General features: G+C 44.5%; 1 non-coding gene across 1 annotated transcript; it reads right to left on the minus strand.

Moving 5' to 3' along the window:
• Nucleotides 1-4957: 4957 nt before the first annotated feature.
• On the minus strand, nt 4958-5031 carry Trnat-ugu (transfer RNA threonine (anticodon UGU)). Its single transcript has one exon. It is a non-coding gene; the product is annotated as a tRNA-Thr (tRNA).
• Nucleotides 5032-15587: the final 10556 nt, after the last annotated feature.

Consider the following 15587-nt stretch of genomic DNA (forward strand, 5'->3'; position numbering starts at 1 on the left):
TTTAAAACGCGTTAGACTGATTCAAAAATATGCTAGCTTTAGGAAGGAAAAGGAAGTAGATAGGAGAGGAGGAGGGACAGAAAGTCAGCAAAAATGAGAGAGGAAGAGAGGGGAGAGGGGGTAAGTGCATGTTGCTTTTGCCAAGCACTTCACATTCTTCTGAAGAATATCGAGGTAGATGTAGATCTTACAAAAAATCTACTTAGCACCGTTTGGGTCAGTGGCAGGCAGATGTATGCACTTGTGCACTCTCTCCTATTCAGTACTATCCTGGTGTTGTATCCACTACTTTTTGCTATGTTTGTGATCTTTTTCAGCTCTTCTTGATACTATTTTTGATTAAAGATGCTCTGCATAGTCTATATGCGTCTCACGACTCCCTGTTCTTGAGTTTTTAAAATAACCTACTCCGGTCAGGCTAAATAAGCAATAAATAAGGATAAGTTTGCTGTGTAGAATAACTAGATGCTTCGGAATAAAATGTGTACGTTTAAACAGTTTATTTTCAGTTATAGACCATTTACCATCTGTAGCACAAATAGATCATAAAATCACAAGTAGAATCTAACAGTAATTCAACCAAACCGGACTTGCCCGCGGAAAGTTGTTTCATACTTCACAATTACAGAACAAAAAAAAATTGTAATATAGTACCATACCCGAAATCACTGTATAATGCGATTATTATACGGCATAAACAAAAATTAGTATTACAGGCCTTTGAAGATGATGCATGTCCGGCGCAGTTCTTAGATCTTACTGATACCACAATGACAGGTTATCAAGATTTAAGTGAGTTTCAAAATGGTGTTATAGTCGGCGCACGAGCGATGGGACACAGCATCACGTAGATAGCGACGAAGTGGGATTTTCCCGTGCGAGCATTTCACGAGTACAGATACAACTCTGCGAAAGCAGCAACTGCGGAAAACTGACAGCAAATTTGAAACTTCCTGTCAGGTTAAAACTGTGTGCCCGACCGTGACTCGATCTCGGGACCTTTGCCTTTCGCGGACAAGTGCTCCAGCAACTGAGCTACCCAAGCACGACTCACGACCCGTCTTCACAATTTTACTTCCGCCAGTACCTCGTCGCCTACCTTCCAACTCCTGCGAAACCTTGCAGGACTAACACTACTGGAAGAAAGGCAAAGGTCCCCAGTTCGAGACTCAGTCCGGCACACAGTTTTAATCTCCCAAGAAGTTTCAAATCAGGGCACATTCAGCTGCAGAGTGAAAATTTCGTTCTACATTTCTTCAGACTGCCACTCGTTTTTATGTAATTTTCTCGTCTTGTTGCGACAAATGTAAGTGTAATAGGTAATAGGTAATGTGATCTGTATCCACCTGTCATAAAGTTTCAATTATCACCGCGAAAACTTGAAGCTACTGCGGCCGTCAAAGTTGATGATTGTGTTCGCCCTTATCTACAAGTTTACTGTCCATTGCGACAGATTTTTCCCAAGAATGGATGACTTCTCAGAAAGACAAATAAAAGATTAACAATAACTTACATTCCTTCCTTCTACTCTGTATCAAGCTGTTCAGCGATCCTTCGCGACAACCACTCTGGACGGCTAAAACATCTTCGGAGCCTTCTACAGAAACATGTTTGCTCGTTGGATGGAAAAGGACACAGGGGCATTGGTCTAAATACATAAATATCTACCATAAAATGGCTTACTAGCCGGGGAAAGCGAACAAAGTAAACGGGGGAAGTGAGCTAGTTTAGCTAGCGTGTCGTTAAGCCACGCGCGGCTGGGTTAAATTTAGCCGCCTGCCGCTTCGTTCTTGGCCCCGTTACGCAAGACAAAAGTAATAAAATTTTTAATAACGGAAGGATTTGGGAGTAATAGCTCGTTCACGGGTGCCGGTGAAACAGTGAAAGTGGCCCAGTGCGGACATAGGAGCAACGCACCGACTTCAGACTGCCACTCGTTTTCATGTAATTTTCTCACCTTGTTGCGACAAATGTCAGTGTAATAGGTAATAGGTAATGTGATCTGTAGCCACCTGTCATAAAGTTTCACTTATCATCGCGAAAACTTGAAGCTACTGCGGCCGTCAAAGTTGATGATTGTGTTCGCCCTTGTCTACAAATTTACTCTCCAATGTTACAGATTTTTCCTAAGAATGGATGACTTCTCAGAAAGACAAATAAAAAATTTTCTAGAATGAATATTGACTCTAAGCTGAAGTGATGTGGACACATAAAGGCAGTCGCAAACAATTTGTCATCAGCATTTTTTGCCGTTAGATTCCTGTGATAAGTGTACAACAGCCAGTGTCTTTTAGTTGCATAAAAGTCTTAGCTCTAGAATTATTTTCTGGGGAAAAGTCGATAAAACGTGAACAAGTCTTCTAATTATAGAAAAGGGTCATAAGCACAATATTTAACTATAGATAGCGATCGAGCTCATTTTAAAAACCTGTTCAAAATGCAGACGGATTTGAACTACACCGTCTGTTCAGTGTACCAATCAGTTTGACACATAAAAATAACATTGATAATTAATAACTATTATAATAAAAACAGTTCTGCCCATGACCGTGAAATAAGAGCTACACTGAACATACATTTATCAAGAATGAATAAAGATAAAACTTAAAACAGCAGTTTCCACCAGGGAATAAGAATTCTACAAGAAGATTAAAAGAGATTACTAAAACAAACTTATTTAAAAAGTCAGTTAAAAAGTACCTATTAAAGAACACATTTTACACATTGTAGGATAAATAACATAACACAGAGTGGGGATGTTGAAAAAATGTGACACATTTAAAGTTTAATATTTACATCGTTTCACATAACTCTCTCACACTGTTTTTCCCATTGTCATTGTCTTTCCTGGAAAAAACCTACTCTTAAAGCTATACGATGTATAACATTAACACCTTATCTTCTTTCTCGTGTCAATATTTCATTTGTTACAGAGGGATGCTAGCAAATGGGAAGTTACGGTACAGAAAATAGAAACCAGACATCGTCGCTATATTCCTGGTATCGCCTGACACTGTGTGTAGTGTTACATCATGAAACAATTTGAGTGCACTTCATACAGTGATTTGGAGTGAGAAATGAATGGCCAGTGCAACATTAGCCTTTTCATAATTAAATATCTATTTTGTAAAAGATAGCAGTACAGTAGGGGTAAACCGAATGTGGCAGCATTGTTTTAAACAGAGTGGTCTTGTTTTCGGGAGGGTAGAGGCTCCATACTTCATCCAGCCATCCTGCTTTAGATTTTCTGTGGTCTCCGTAGGTTGCGAGAAATATTCGTTTAGTAAGGTCCGATCGGGCACGAAATGGGAACCACAGTGAAAGTCGAAAATGTTTTATTTGCAACAGTTAGCTACACCTTCCAGCCACTTCTCTGCATAGTCGCCGCTCCGACTTAGACATTTGTCGCGGTGTTGTACCAATTTTCCAATATCATTGTCATAAAAGGCAACCGCTGGTGCTTCCCGCCGATTCTTTACGTTGGTCTGCAGCTCTTTGCCTGTGCCAAGATGTCTTCGTAGCCACCGGTTCATAAGAGCAGAGATGAAACTCAGGGGAAGCCTATCCGGGCTGCACGGTGAGTTATCAAACACTTACCATCGAAAACACTGTAGGAGCTTGTTCATTGTCTCCGTAGAGCACGACTGAGAATTGTCATAACAAAGGAAATGCTTGACTGTTATATTACGTGCGCTGCATGAAATCAGATGAAATCTCTCAGCAAACAATTTATCGTTCAATGCATCTTTATGCACTCACTTTGTACTCAGAACTGTAAAGAACGACAAGACGCGATCGACGGGAATACTAGAGACAATGCCCAGTACATCTGTGCAAAGCTTCATCAGATTTGGAATGCGATTTCCATTTCGGGAGCGATAACGCCTTAACAAAAGAATAGGCATCGTACTTCAGGCAAATGCCGTACGGTTCCTATTATAACGCCGACTACCTCTCCCATCCTTGTCTGCATACAAATCTACATGATTACTCTGCAATTAACAATTAAGAGCCTGGCAGAGGGTTCATCGAACCACCTTCAAGCTATTTCTCTACTGTTCCACTCTCTAACAGTAAGCGCTGGGAAAATGAACACTTAAATCTTTCCATGCGAGCTCTGATTTCTCTTATTTTATTATGTTAATCGTTTTTGTCTGTGTAGGTGGGCGCCAATGAAATATTTTCACAGTCTATGGGATAAGTTAGTGATTGTACCTTCATGAGAAGATACTACCGCAACGAAAACAACCTTCGTTGTGATGAATGCAAATCCAATTAGCGTATCACGTCTCTTTAGTATACGTGTTGCATTTTCTAAGTGTTCTGCCAATAAATCATAATCTTTGGTTCGTTTTTCTCACAGCATTGTCTATGTTAGCTTTCAAGTTTAAGTCATTCGCAATCGTAATCCTTGAGTGTGTAGTTGAACTAGTAGTCTTTACACTTCTGTGATTTATAGTGTAGACGCAATTTAGCGGATTACTTTTAGTACTCATATGAATGACTTCACTCTTTTCATTATCTAGAGGCAATTGCCACTTTTGGCACCAGACAGATGTCTTGTCTAAAAGCGAGCGAGGTGACGGACTGAGTAGCACACTGGACTCGCATTCGGGAGGACGACGGTTCAATCCCGCGTCCGGCCATCTTCATTCAGGTTTTCCGTGATTTCCCTAAATCGCTCCAGGCAACTGCCGGGACGGTTCCTCTGAAAGGGCACGGCCGACTTCCTTCCCCGTCCTTCCTTGATCCGATAAGACCGAGCACCTCGCTGTTTGGTCTCTTCCCACAAACAACCCAACCCATCTTGTCTAAATCAATTTGCAATTGGATCTGATGAGCTGATGCATTTTAAAAACGGTAAATGACACTATCATCTGCAAACATTACAATGAAATGAACGCCCTTAGCTGCTTACAGGGGTTGACATACATCAACGGGGACAGATGAAAATGTGTGCCCCGACCGGGACTCGAGCCCGGGATCTCCTGCTTACATGGCAGGCGCTCTATCCATCTGAGCCACCGAGGTCACAGAGGATAGCGCGACTGCAGGGATTTATCTCTGGCACGCACCCCGCGAAACCCACATTCTCAACGTATTGTCCCGCACTACATTCGTAGTGCCCCCGCCCATTATACTCATTACTCGCGGCGCGTTGCCGATTCCCGTAAGAGTTCGGGCACTGTTTGTGCATTCGCACAGAAAAAGATGATGTTTAAATGGGCTTTAACTACATATATAGATACTAAGATGGTATCTTACGAGAATCGCCGGCCGCGGTGATCTAGCGGTTCTAGGCGGTTAGTCCGGAACCGCGCGACTGCTACGGTCGCAGGTTCGAATCCTGCCTCGGGCGTGGATGTGTGTGATGTCCTTAGGTTAGTTAGGTTTAAGTAGTTCTAAGTTCTAGGGGACTGATGACCACAGATGTTAAGTCCCATAGTGCTCAGAGCTATTTCTTACGGGAATCAGCAACGCGCCGCGAGTAATGAGTATAATGGGAGGGGGCACTACGAATCTAGTGCGGGACAATACGTTGAGAATGGGGGTTTCGCGGGAGGCGTGCCAGAGACAAATCCCGGCAGTCGCGCTAGCCTCTGTGTCCTCGGTGGCTCAGATGGATAGAGCGTCTGCAATGTAAGCAAGAGATCCCGGGTTCGATTGCCGGTCGGGGCACACATTTTCATCTGTCCCCGTTGATGTATGTCAACGCCTGTAAGCAGCTAAGGGTTTTCATTTCACTGTAATTACATTCTAACGATCTGCATGGTCACCGATGGTATCTGTTCTTTCGGACATGTCCGAAAGAACAGATACCATCTTAGCATACATCTGCAAACAGTCTAAGAAGGTTCTTCAGATTGTCTTCCAAATCGTTTATGTAGATGAAGACATCAGAGGGCCTGTAACACTTCCATGAGGAACGCCAGATATTACTTCTTTTTCACTCTAAGACTTTATGTCAGTTATAGCGAAATGTGACCTTTTTGGCAGGAAAACATGAACCCATTTACACGATTGAGACGATACTCCTTAGGCACCAAAGCAAGAGCTGTAAGTATGTAAGTGTCTTTATATATGAATTAATTTATTTTTGTTGCCATTAAACTGTAATGTTATGACATTTCCAATGTCAACGGCATTGCCGCAGTGGTAGCACCGATTCCCGACAGATCACCGAAGTTATATGCTGTCGGACTTGGCTCCTATTTGGATGGGTCACAGACCGGGTCTGCCGAGTGCTGTTGGTAAGCGGGGTGCAGCCAGCCCTCGTGAGGCCAATTGAGGAACTACACTCCTGGAAATAGAAATAAGAACACCGTGAATTCATTGACCCAGGAAGGGGAAACTTTATTGACACATTCCTGGGGTCAGATACATCACATGATCACACTGACAGAACCACAGGCACATAGACACAGGCAACAGAGCATGCACAATGTCGGCACTAGTACAGTGTATATCCACCTTTCGCAGCAATGCAGGTTGCTATTCTCCCATGGAGACGATCGTAGAGATGCTGGATGTAGTCCTGTGGAACGGCTTGCCATGCCATTTCCACCTGGCGCCTCAGTTGGACCAGCGTTCGTGCTGGACGTGCAGACCGCGTGAGACGACGCTTCATCCAGTCCCAAACATGCTCAATGGGGGACAGATCCGGAGATCTTGCTGGCCAGGGTAGTTGACTTACACCTTCTAGAGCACGTTGGGTGGCACGGGATACATGCGGACGTGCATTGTCCTGTTGGAACAGCAAGTTCCCTTGCCGGTCTAGGAATGGTAGAACGATGGGTTCGATGACGGTTTGGATGTACCGTGCACTATTCAGTGTCCCCTCGACGATCACCAGTGGTGTACGGCCAGTGTAGGAGATCGCTCCCCACACCATGATGCCGGGTGTTGGCCCTGTGTGCCTCGGTCGTATGCAGTCCTGATTGTGGCGCTCACCTGCACGGCGCCAAACACGCATATGACCATCATTGGCACCAAGGCAGAAGCGACTCTCATCGCTGAAGACGACACATCTCCATTCGTCCCTCCATTCACGCCTGTCGCGACACCACTGGAGGCGGGCTGCACGATGTTGGGGTGTGAGCGGAAGACGGCCTAACGGTGTGCGGGACCGTAGCCTAGCTTCATGGAGACGGTTGCGAATGGTCCTCGCCGATACCCCAGGAGCAACAGTGTCTCTAATTTGCTGGGAAGTGGCGGTGCGGTCCCCTACGGCACTGCGTAGGATCCGACGGTCTTGGCGTGCATCCGTGCGTCGCTGCGGTCCGGTCCCAGGTCGACGGGCACGTGCACCTTCCGCCGACCACTGGCGACAACATCGATGTACTGTGGAAACCTCACGCCCCACGTGTTGAGCAATTCGGCGGTACGTCCACCCGGCCTCCCGCATGCCCACTATACGCCCTCGCTCAAAGTCCGTCAACTGCACATACGGTTCACGTCCACGCTGTCGCGGCATGCTACCAGTGTTAAAGACTGCGATGGAGCTCCGTATGCCACGGCAAACTGGCTGACACTGACGGCGGCGGTGCACAAATGCTGCGCAGCTAGCGCCATTCGACGGCCAACACCGCGGTTCCTGGTGTGTCCGCTGTGCCGTGCGTGTGATCATTGCTTGTACAGCCCTCTCGCAGTGTCCGGAGCAAGTATGGTGGGTCTGACACACCGGTGTCAATGTGTTCTTTTTTCCATTTCCAGGAGTGTATTTGACTGATAAGTAGCGACACCGTTCACGGAAACTCACAACTGCCGGGAGAACGGTGCGCTGACCATATGTCCCTCCGTATCGGCGTCCGGTGATGCTTAAAAAAAATAGTTCAAATGGCTCTGAGCACTATGAGACTTAACATCTGTGGTCATCAGTCCCCTAGAACTGAGAACTACTTAAACCTAACTAACCTAAGGACATCACACTCAACCATGCCCGAGGCAGGATGCTAACCTGCGACCGTAGCGGTGGCGCGGTTCCAGACTGTAGCGCCTAGAACCGCTCAGCCACCCCGGCCGGCGGTGATGGTTAAGAGCTGAGCATGACACGGATGCCGTTTCGGCCTTCAAGGCCTGTTCAGACGGTGTTTGTTTTTATGACATGTCCAATATCCCTGTAAAAAATAAACCACAGATGAATAAAACTACTACTACTGCTACTACTACTACTACTACTACTACTTGGTTTTAGAAGTCCATATGTTCGAAAAGTGTTCCACCTTCAGAATCAGCTCGTTGTCATTCTGATAATGCCTTCCTCACATGGTTTCTTCGTCCTGGGAAAGAGGACGCTGACATTGTGTATCATGTCAGCAGAATAACGGAGTCAGGCAAATTTTAACAGCGCAAGATAACAGCCTGGACGACTGTTCATTGCACACAATGAGCTCGGCCATTTTCGATGAGCAAACCTACCCACCCAGGCTCTCCGTCTCGATAGCTTGTTATAATCTTTTGAGGAGATTTCAGTAGTGCCTTCAGGTATAGTTTTCCTTTTACGAGAATAATCTGGCAGACCGATCCATTGCCGCTTGGGACAAAACACAACATCTTTGATTTTATCCATACTGGATGAGGGGTCGTGGCTGTGAATGTCAATGTTAAATAAATATATCAGCTCAACCACTTTTTTATAGTGTAAAACACTAAGATTGACGCGTTTCGGAAGTGAAACTTCCATCATCAGAATAGTAAAAAGTAAAAGAACCTGTTAAAACTCGCTGAAATGGAACATGCACCATGCACGAGAAAGTTGATAATAAAATTAAAACATCGTGGCTACTTCCCTTGTTGCAGCCGTGTCTTCCAAGGTGCATCTCCACATAGTCGTCAAAATAGCAAGCTATGCAGGCCAAACTGGTAGGTCCTTTAAAGTACGCTACAAAGAACATAGCGATGCTTTCCGGCTTAATAATTTCGAAAAGTCAGCTGTAGCCACGCATATTTGGGAAACGGGAAACCTCATGTTGGGATTAGATCAGGATCTCGTTATTTTACATAGACAGGACAAAGGCAAAAAGCTGGATCTACTAGAACAGCTGAAAATTACGATACATGGCGTGGACAATCAGAACACTCTGAATGAACAGCTAACTGGTGATACAAATAACTTTTTGAAACATTTCACTGGTTTCTTTTAGTAACAACATTTTTAGCAACTAGCAGGATACCATCATTTCATGAGGTCCTTAGAACATGTACACGTTATTTCTTTGTATAGACATCTGTGTGACTTCTTTACTTGCGCATGAGCTCACTCGCGTTTCAGTGTCGTGTTTGGCTACGTGGTGTGTGGTATCAACGAAGACGCACGGGCGGTTTACGACGATACAGGAGAGAGCCATGTGGTTAGATGGTGAACACCATAGGCGACACCATTTTAGAGTTTTTTATATTTTGACGACTATGTGGAGATGCAACACGGAAGACACGGCTGCAAGAAGGGAAGTAGCCACGATGTTTTAATTTTATTATCAATTTTATCGTGCCTGGTTCATGTTGCATTTTAGCGAGCTTTAACAGGTTCTTTTACTTTTTATTATTCTGATGATGGATGCTTGACTTCCGAAACGCGTCAATCTTAGTGTTTTACACTGTAAACAAGTGGTTGAGCCGATACATTTTTTAACATTGGCAACATCTTGTCCGATGATAGTCGTTTCCTCAGCTTTTCCGGCGTTAACAGAGAATCGACGTGTAACCACTGCTCAGTGTTATTATGCTACTCGAGATCTTCGTCCACGCTGATTGGGGGGGATTAAAGGAGTCACCTGGATCGGCCTTACAGAGCTGCAACATTTCTGCTGCTTCACTAGTTGGACGGACTTTTCGGATAGGTGCCAGCGATATCGAGACCCAGCAGGTGTCATGCAGGATGACGAAAACTGATTCACTTTTTCCACTAATGCATCGATAGTGAGACACTGGTCTTAAGGTACAAGGGCCTTGAATTCACTTGTGATTACTGTCTCTGCAGACAGAGATTGCCTGCCACCCTGTTCTCCGTCATTCAGACATTTTTCCAGCACACTTGAAGTCTCTGCTCCACCGAAAGCCTGAATCATACGATGTTGCATTTTCCGTCGTCAGCTCCCAACAACAATTTTCCGACAAAATCGCAGGTAACTTTACAGATTAAGCAATTTCGACCGTCTCAGACAACCATATTCAGATGTAAAAGTAAAAATTAGAAGCGAAAAGTTAAGATGTCACATGTAAAATACATTTCGTATCATAAGGGCTTCTCACGTGTCATAATCTCATCGCATTTTTATACAAATGATGATATAAACATCATGAATAAGCAGTCGATATCAGGAGCAAGAAAAAAAATGGTTCAAAATGGCTCTGAGCACTATGGGACTCAACTGCTGTGGTCATAAGTCCCCTAGAACTTAGAACTACTTAAACCCAACTAACCTAAGGACATCACACACATCCATGCCCGAGGCAGGATTCGAACCTGCGACCGTAGCGGTCGTGTGGTTCCAGACTGTAGCGCCTTTAACCGCTCGGCCACTCCGGCCGGCAGGAGAAAGAAAACTGGCGTTCTACGGATCGGAGCGTGGAATGTCAGATCCCTTAATCGGGCAGGTAGGTTAGAAAATTTAAAGAGGGAAATGGATAGGTTGAAGTTAGATATAGTGGGAATTAGTGAAGTTCGGTGGCAGGAGGAACAAGACTTTTGGTCAGGCGAATACAGGGTTATAAATACCAAATCAAATACGGGTACTGCAGGAGTAGGTTTAATAATGAATAAAAAATAAGAGTGCGGGTAAGTTATTACAAACAGCATAGTGAACGCATTATTGAGGCCAAGATAGACACGAAGGAAACGCCTACAACAGTAGTACAAGTTTATATGCCAACTAGCTATGCAGATGACGAAGAAATTGATTAAATGTATGATGAAACAAATGAAATTATTCAGGCAGTGAAGGGAGACGAGAACTTAATAGTCATGGGTGACTGGAATTCGGTAGTAGGAAAAGGGAGAGAAGGAAACGTAGTAGGTGAATAGGGATTGGGGGGAAGAAATGAAAGAGGAAGCCGCCTGGTAGAATTTTGCACAGAGCACAACTTAATCATAGCTAACACTTGGTTCAAGAATCATAAAAGAAGTTTGTATACATGGAAGAAGCCTGGAGATACTGACAGGTTTCAGATAGATTATACAATGCTAAGACAGAGATTTAGGTACCAGGTTTTAAATTGTAAGACATTTCCAGGGGCAGATGTGGACTCTGACCACAATCTATTGGTTATGAACTGTAGATTAAAACTGAAGAAACTGCAAAAAGTTGGGAATTTAAGGAGATGGTACCTGGATAAACTGAAAGAACCAGAGGTTGTACAGAGTTACAGGGAGAGCATAAGGGAACAATTGACAGGAATGGGGGAAAGAAATACAGTAGAAGAAGAATGGGTAGCTTTGAGGAATGAAATAGTGAAGGCAGCAGGGGATCAAGTAGGTAAAAAGACGAGGGCCAGTACCGAGCGAGGTGGCGCAGTGGTTAGCACACTGGAGTCGCATTCGGAAGGACGACGGTTCAATCCCGCGTCCGGCCATCCTGATTTAGATTTTCCGTGATTTCCCTAAATCGCTAGAGGCAAATTCCGGGATGGTTCCTTTGAAAGGGCACGGCCGACTTCCTTCCCCATCTCATAGACCGATAACCTCGCTGTTTGGTCTCTTCCCCCAAACAACCAACCAACCAACGAGGACTAGTAACAATCCTTGGCTAACAGAAGAGATACTGAATTTAATTGATGAAAGGAAAACATACAAAAATGCAGCAAGTGAAGCAAGCAAAAAGGAATACAAACGTCTCAAAAATGAGATCGACAGGAAGTGCAAAATGGCTAAGCATGGATGGCTAGAGGACAAATGCAAGGATGTAGAGGCTTATCTCATGAGGGGTAAGATAGATACTGCCTACAGGAAAATTAAAGAGACCTTTGGTGAAAAGAGAACCACTTGCATGAATATCAAGAGCTCCGATGGAAACCCAGTTCTAAGCAAAGAAGGGAAAGCAGAAAGGTGGAAAGAGTACGAGGGCAGTTCAATAAGTAATGCAATACATTTTTTTCTGAAACAGGGGTTGTTTTATTCAGCATTGAAATACACCAGGTTATTCCTCAATCTTTTAGCTACGCAACACTATTTTTCAACGTAATCTCCATTCAATGCTACGGCCTTACGCCACCTTGAAATAAGGGCCTGTATGCCTGCAACGGTACCATTCCACTGGTCGATGTCGGAGCCAACGTCGTACTGCATCAATAACTTCTTCATCATCCGCGTAGTGCCTCCCACGGATTGCGTCCTTCATTGGGCCAAACATATGGAAATCCGACGGTGCGAGATCGGGGCTGTAGGGTGCATGAGGAAGAACAGTCCACTGCAGTTTTGTGAGCTCCTCTCGGGTGCGAAGACTTGTGTGAGGTCTTGCGTTGTCATGAAGAAGGTGAAGTTCGTTCAGATTTTTGTGCCTACAAACACGCTGAAGTCGTTTCTTCAATTTCTGAAGAGTAGCACAATACACTTCAGAGTTGATCGTTTGACCATGGGGAAGGACATCGAACAGAATAACCCCTTCAGCGTCCCAGAAGACTGTAACCATGACTTTACCGGCTGAGGGTATGGCTTTAAACTTTTTCTTGGTAGGGGAGTGGGTGTGGCGCCACTCCATTGATTGCCGTTTTATTTCAGGTTCGAAGTGATGAACCCATGTTTCATCGCCTGTAACAATCTTTGACAAGAAATTGCCACCCTCAGCCACATGACGAGCAAGCAATTCCGCACAGATGGTTCTCCTTTGCTCTTTATGGTGTTCGGTTAGACAACGAGGGACCCAGCGGGAACAAATCTTTGAATATCCCAACTGGTGAACAATTGTGACAGCACTACCAACAGAGATGTCAAGTTGAGCACTGAGTTGTTTGATGGTGATCCGTCGATCATCTCGAACGAGTGTGTTCGCACGCTCCGCCATTGCAGGAGTCACAGCTGTGCACGGCTGGCCCGCACGCGGGAGATCAGACAGTCTTGCTTGACCTTGCGGCGATGATGACACACGCTTTGCGCAACGACTCACCGTGCTTTTGTCCACTGCCAGATCACCGTAGACATTCTGCAAGCGCTTATGAATATCTGAGATGCCCTGGTTTTCCGCCAAAAGAAACTCGATCACTGCCCGTTGTTTGCAACGCACATCCGTTACAGACGCCATTTTAACAGCTCCGTACAGCGCTGCCACCTCTCGGAAGTCAATGAAACTATACGAGACGAAGCGGGAATGTTTGAAAATATTCCACAAGAAATTTCCGGTTTTTTCAACCAAAATTGGCCGAGAAAAAAAAAGTGTTGCATTACTTATTGAACTGCCCTCGTATATAGAGGGTCTATACAGGGGCTATGTTCTTGAGGACAATATTATGGAAATGGAAGAGAAGGTAGATGAAGATGACATGGGAGATATGATACTGCATGAAGAGTTTGACAGAGCACTGAAAGACCTAAGTCGAAACAAGGCCCCGGGAGTAGACAACATTCCATCAGAACTACTGACAGCCTCGGAAGAGCCAGTCCTGACAAAACTCTACCATCTGGTGAGCAAGATGTATGAGACAGGCGAAATTCCCTCAGACTTCAAGAAGAATATAATAATTCCAATCCCAAAGAAAGCAGGTGTTGACAGATGTGAAAATTGCCGAACTATCAGTTCAATAAGTCACAGCTGCAAAATACTAACGCGAATTCTTTACAGGCGAATGGAAAAACTGGTTGAAGCCGACCTAGGGGAAGATCAGTTTGGATTCCGTAGAAATGTTGGAAGACGTGGGGCAATACTGACCCCACAACTTATCTTAGAAGAAAGATTAAGGAAAGGCAAATCTACCTTTCTAGCATTTGTAGACTTAGAGAAAGCTTTTGAGAATGTTGACTGGAATACTCTCTTTCAAATGCTGAAGGTGGCAGGGGTAAAATAAAGGGAGCGAAAGGCTATTTACAATTTGTACAGAAACCATATGGCAGTTATAAGTGTCGAGGGGCACGAAAGGGAAGCAGTGGTTGGGAAGGGAGTAAGACAGGGTTGTAGCCTCTCCCCAATGTTATTCAATCTGTATATTGAGCAAGCAGTAAAGGAAACAAAAGAAAAGTTCGGAGTAGGTATTAAAATCCATGGAGAAGAAATAAAACTTTGAGGTTCGCCAATTACATTGTAATTATGTCAGAGATAGCAAAGGACTCGGAAGAGCAGTTGAAGGAATGGATAGTGTCTTGAAAGGAGGATATAAGATGAACATCAACAAAAGCAAAACAAGGATAATGGAATGTAATCGAATAAAGTCGGGCGATGCTGAGGGAATTAGATTAGGAAATGAGACACTTAAAGTAGTAAAGGAGTTTCGCTATTTGGGGAGATGATGGTCGAAGTAGAGAAGATATAAAATATAGACTGGCAATGACAAGAAAAAAGTTCCTGAAGAAGAGAAATTTGTTAACATAGGGTATAGATTTAAGTGTCAGGAAGTCGTTTCTGAAAGTATTTACATGGAGTGTAGCCATGTATGGAAGTGAAACATGGACGATAACTAGTTTGGATAAGAAGAGAATAGAAGCTTTCGAAATGTGCTGCTACAGAAGAATGCTGAAGATTAGGTGGGTAGATCATATAACTAATGAGGAGGTATTGAATAGGATTGGGAAGACGAGAAGTTCGTGGCACAACTTGACTAGGAGAAGGGATCGTTTGGTAGGACATGTTTTGAGGCATCAAGGGATCACAAATTTAGCATTGGAGGGCAGCGTGGAGGGTAAAAATCGTAGAGGGAGACCAAGAGATGAATACACTAAGCAGATTCAGAAGGATGTAGGCTGCAGTAGGTACTGGGAGATGAAGAAGCTTGCACAGGATAGAGTAGCATGGAGAGCTGCATCAAACCAGTCTCAGGACTGAGGACCACAACAACAACAACAAGCAGATAATTTGGTTCAAACAGTTCGACACATTTCTTGTGGTGTCACCGCCAGACACCACACTTGCTAGGTGGTAGCTTAAATCGGCCGCGGTCCATTTAGTACATGTCGGACCCGCGTGTCGCCACTGTGTAATCGCAGACCTAGCGCCACCACCAAGGCAGGTCTCGTGATACGAGAGAGCACTCGCCCCAGTTGTACGAGAACCTAGCTACCGACCAGATGTACGAAGCCTTTCTCTCTCATTAGCCGAGAGACAGAATAGCCATCAGCTAAGTTAATGGCTACGAACTAGCAAGGCGCCATTTGTATCAGTGCCTATAGCTTACGAGTATTCAAGAGAGATGTATTCCAAGGACTAATAAAAAGATAAGTAATAAGCATCTACATACTTTTCTTCTTATTCATTTATAAGTTCTCATGTTCCAGACTTCACGCCCGTCGGCGTTAGCCTTGCGTGCCCTATCGGCTACAGCGTTAGTCTAGCTTGCCTTTTCAGCCATCTCAACTTCACGGTGTCGGCCCAGCTACCGACACAACATTTCTGAGTTGTTTTTCTATGGTAACCACTATTTATCTCCACCCCTAACAAAGATAGGTT

This window comes from Schistocerca serialis, chromosome 10 (assembly GCF_023864345.2).
Source record: "Schistocerca serialis cubense isolate TAMUIC-IGC-003099 chromosome 10, iqSchSeri2.2, whole genome shotgun sequence".
NCBI lineage: Eukaryota > Metazoa > Arthropoda > Insecta > Orthoptera > Acrididae > Schistocerca > Schistocerca serialis.